The 4,981-nt window shown below is 36.2% G+C and overlaps 1 non-coding gene across 1 annotated transcript; it reads right to left on the reverse strand.

Moving 5' to 3' along the window:
• Positions 1-4,492: 4,492 nt before the first annotated feature.
• On the reverse strand, positions 4,493-4,599 carry LOC141682607 (small nucleolar RNA R71). The gene has a single exon (XR_012559860.1). It is a non-coding gene; the product is annotated as a small nucleolar RNA R71 (small nucleolar RNA).
• Between the last annotated feature and the right edge of the window lie 382 nt (positions 4,600-4,981).

Here is a 4,981-nt window from a genome sequence, read left to right on the forward strand (position 1 = left end):
TATGTCTTTCATCTCTTTCTCTCAATCTCGTAGCCAGTTAAACATTTCTCATTTTTGTAAATGCATCAATCCCAGTCATCAAACTAATTACTCTTTCAAGCTTTATTCTTGAGTAATTTTCAATTACTTCTTTGTTGAGCAAGTTGAATGTTCCATCTTAAAAAATCTCACATCTCACAAAGTTTCAACACGGACTTTGACTATTTCTTTAGCTAGTTGATTGTTGTAGTCATCATCTAATATTTCTTCTGAAATTGGTAGAAAATCATCTTCATTAAATCCCATAGAGCACCCATTTCAACTTCACGTTTCTTTGATTTTTCTCCCACTAGAATTGAAATGAGTTTTGATTGTTGGTTTGTATGATGGAGGTTTGATCAGTTTCTTCAAGGAGGTTTGATTGGCTATGATAGGTATTTTGAGTATAGAGTTGGTTGTGAGTTTGAAAGGTACTTAAGCTTGGAGGTTTGGATGTTTTGAGTTTTGTTTGGCTAGGGATTTGGATTGAGTTTTGTAGAGTTTTAGATGCTTGTCTTATAGGTGATTTCTTGTGCCTTTACCATCATCTCCACACTTCTTCTTCTCTCCATCTTAATCCCATCCTTTCTTGTTATCCTTCTTATATTTTGCTTCCTTATGACTTCCACTGATTTTGCTGGATTGACTTGGATTTGAGACAAAAGATTTGTGTTAATCTTTATTTTTCTCATCATCATCCAAGTCATCATCTCTTTTATTTGTAGCAGTTTTTGGTAGCATGGCATCATCATTACTCAAGTATCTTTGATCATCCTGGTCTTCAAATCAGTCACAATCACTCTAACGTGGGGTTAATATAATTTTTATGTTGTGATTAGGATATTAATATACCTAATTTCCCCAGGTAGTTAATAAAGTGATTTTAATGTTGTTCAGATTTCGAAATTCTTCATATGAATATGAGAACTGATTGATGAATTAGGTGTCACTTGTGATACGGAATGTCCTTGTGACGAGTGAAGAACCTTAGACTAACAATTGGAGCACTGAAATTGAGAACGAGAGTACTTATTCAAGCATAAGATGAAATTCACAGCCTGGTTCTGTCTAATCTTGAAATAGTATTTGAGTAGTTTAATTTGATAGTGATATTTAGATTCTATTTTAAAACAAATTTTATTTGACTTGGATTAATTGAATAATAGTGTAAGATAGTTAGCAACTTAAAGTTACTCCTGATGGGAACGAAATTTGATACTACTTGCCACTATACGTGCTCTTAGGTTAAGGTTGTAAAACCTCTAATAGTCATAATTTTAACAGTTTTCAAACATAATTTCTAAGTGATGCAACTTAAGCTTTTAAGTGACATAATCTTAATTGCATCTTTGGTTTATTTACCTCAACGATTTATAGCTTTTTATATTGCATTGTTGGCTTTATTTTGCCTTATCTTCTGTCACATGGCTTCATTTTTGCTTTAGCAATTTTACACATTTTTGCCCCAAGTGTTGAAGGGACAAGGACCTTTCCTTCGAAAAAACAATATTCTGAAGGGTATGACTTTTGACATCAAGACATGCAAAATTACCGTAAACGGGCCCTCGCTGGAATAGATTGAGGGCGAGTGAAGGATTGTCCCTGAAAAGATGTTCGCTCCTTTTTTTATGTTCTGGGACGAACGGCTTATCTTTTTCAAAATTTCCCTTAGATAAGGTCTCATTCGTCCCTTCGGTGCAGATGAGTCTCTTGTAAAATATATAATATCTTTTTCGGGATTGCCCCCAGATATTTTTGGTTCACTTCTTTATGTTATCTAATACTTATGCAAAGTAAATTTATTATAGGACAAAGGATAACAATATTAAGGCGAAGGACATTAGGTGTGATAGGAATGCCTCTAGATAATGTTCATCGCCTTTTATTGTAAATAATTAGACTTGGGCGGATAAAGGGTATAGCTTCTTCGGGATTGCCCCTCATAAACTCGTTCATCTGCTCAATGTGTTTTGGTAATTGTTAGGTAAAAAACTAGTGTGAAGTAAGTGTACATTTATTGATCATTTGCCTTTTACAAATCTCACATTTCTTAGGAATAAAAGGAAAATACAATAAAAAATGTAAGAAATTTTCTTACTGATAGAATTTCCGAAGGCGAGTAGCGTGCCAAGTGTTCTTGATTATTTTTCCAACCAATGATTCCAACTTGTAAGTCCCTGGGCAAACGACCTCTATAACTTTATAAGGCCCTTCCCAGTTTGGCCGAAGCTTTCCTCACTTTGCCGGCATAGATACAGCTACCTTTCTTAGGACGAAATCACCAACACTGAAAGATCTCTTATTGATGCCTGAATCATAATGTTGTGCGGCTTGTAACAAATACTTAACATTTCTTTGGTGAGTGTTGAGTGGCATTTATGTCACTTTCTAACGCTCCGTAAAGATTTCAATTGGTGTTTTGCACTCGAGTTATTGGTGTTTTTAACGTGTTTTGTAATGTTTTTGCATTTCAGGCATTTAACAGAAATCCAGGTGATTTGGCATTGTTTTGATGCTAAAATGGTGTTAGGATGATGTTTAGAATAAAAACTCGTGAAAAGACCAATTCAAACCAACAAGAAAAGAAGAAGTCCGAAAATTCTCTAGAGAGTCAGCGCGCCCACGCTGTAGAAGTGCGCGGCCGTGCCAGGATGGAAGAAGTACAGTGCGCCCGTGCTGGTCAAGCGCACGGCTGCGCCGAGTTGGGATTTCAGAATCCTGATTCTCCTCTGATTTTGATCCAGAAGACTTCTACTCTGCATGGGCTACTATATTAACATAACTTAAGGTCATTTTTTATAACAAGACGTACCAAAGCTTAAGGAGAAGGCGTAAGAAGACCATAGAGCACAAATCAACAAAGGCGAAGAGGATCTAGTTTATTCTTGTGATTCTTTATTTTAAGTTGCAACTTTGGATGCTCATTTTATTATTTGTGAACCTATACTCTTGTTTCATACTTGGTTTATTATTTATTCAGTATAAAGACTATGTTTATTATACCATGCTTTCATCGGAACCCACGTTGATGATGAGACCGATTATGGGCTAATCGTTATCGTGGGGTTCTAACGGATTTATTTATGGATTTCTTTAGTTAATTCATTACGATGCCTTAGTGTGTGGTGATCGTATGATAACCTAGTATTGTTGTGCTTATTCATCTTATGAGCGTCGCGAACTTATAAGATATCGTGTCAATCTTTAATGAAGCGAAAGTGAATTTAAGGGTTTAGAACTTGTCATGCTAGCATAGTTTCATGTATTTGTTATGCATGATTCATAGGTAATTTTAACCATCTTACTTTCCCTATGTAATCATGATAGATAACTTGTGCATTAAACCGTTATGTTGTCAAATTATATAGACATATAGGATCTCAATATAATTGGTGTCTATTCAGCTTCTATCTCTTTTGTGGATGTCTGGTAGTATGGTATTCGTACAATGAAAGTTGACGTATATCAGTTTTATGTTATCTGATTAGTGTCATCACCATTACATGCTAAGGTTAAGAATGAAAAGGCTATTGAATGAAGTATTTAATGAAGTTAAAATCCCATGTTTGTGTCATATAGTATTCAACTCTCTTTGTTCTCTTAGTTAATGTTCTTTAGTATAATATCTTAGTTAATCTTAGTTATAAACAACCTCAATTTGTTATTCGTCTTAGCATTGGATAATAGTCATACCATTGTTGCATAAGTACATTGATTAAAATTAACCTAAACCAGTCCCTGTTGGAACGAACTAGAATTAATTCTATATTACTTGCGATCGCGTATACTTGCATGAATATTAGCACGTGTTCTAGCCCTAACAAGTTTTTGGCACCGCTGCCGGGGACTTCGGTGTTAATTTTTAGTTTACGTGTTTGTCATCATTGGTCGTTAAAGTTCAGTGACTCGGACATTGTTACTTACTAAATTCCTTATCGTGTTTCAGGTACTCTGGCGAGCGTGTATGCATACATGTTCTCAGTCTCGTAAGAGAACATTGGATCAAGCTGAGGAAGAAGTTATAGTCGAGGAGAAAGTTGAAGAAGAGATCTTAGTTGAGAAGGAAGAAGAGGAACTTATTGCAATGGGAGAACCAGAAGCAAATCCTAAGAATTTGATGGACTACTCTCAATCGAAGATTAATGATATCTAGTCTAGCATTGTTCGACCAGCCATCTTGGCTAATACCTTTGAGATCAAGTCGAACACGATTCAGATGATACAGAACTCAGTCCAGTTTTGGGGTTCTCCGATAGAAGACCCAAACATGCACATTAGATATTTCATCGAGATCTGCGACACTTTCAAGTTCAATAGAGTTTCTGAAGATGCTATTAAGTTGAGGCTTTTCCCATTCTCTCTACGGGATAAAGTGTAGTGGTGGTTACATTCTCTACCACCAGGGTCTATCACCAAATGGGAGGATCTTACTCAAAAATTCTTAACTAAAATCTTTCATATGGCGAAGACTGCTGCAATCAGAAATGCACTTACTCAATTTGCTCAGCAATCTGGAGAACCTTTATGTGAGGCTTGGGATCGTTATAAGGAGATGCTTAGAAAGTGTCATCACCATGGGATGCCTGAATGGATGATCATTAACTGTTTCTATAATGGTTTGGGTGCTACTTCTAGACCCATGCTTGATGCAGCATCAGGAGGAGCATTGTGGGCTAAAAGCTATGATGAAGCTTATGAATTGATTAAACTGATGGCTGCTAATGAATACCAAAATCTTATTAAAAGATAATCTCAGGGCAAGGTAGCAGGAATTCTGGAGATAGATACAGTTACTGCTATAGACGCTCAACTTAAGGCTTTGACGATGAAGGTGGATTCTTTGGCTAATTATGGGGTTAATCAGATCACTAGTGTCTATGAGCTTTATGCTGGTGCCCATGAGACGGAGCAGTGTGCTATTTCTAGTGCATCAGCTCAGTTCGTGAGCAACTTTCAAAGGTCA

Source organism: Apium graveolens, chromosome 1, assembly GCF_009905375.1.
Source record: "Apium graveolens cultivar Ventura chromosome 1, ASM990537v1, whole genome shotgun sequence".
Lineage (NCBI taxonomy): Eukaryota > Viridiplantae > Streptophyta > Magnoliopsida > Apiales > Apiaceae > Apium > Apium graveolens.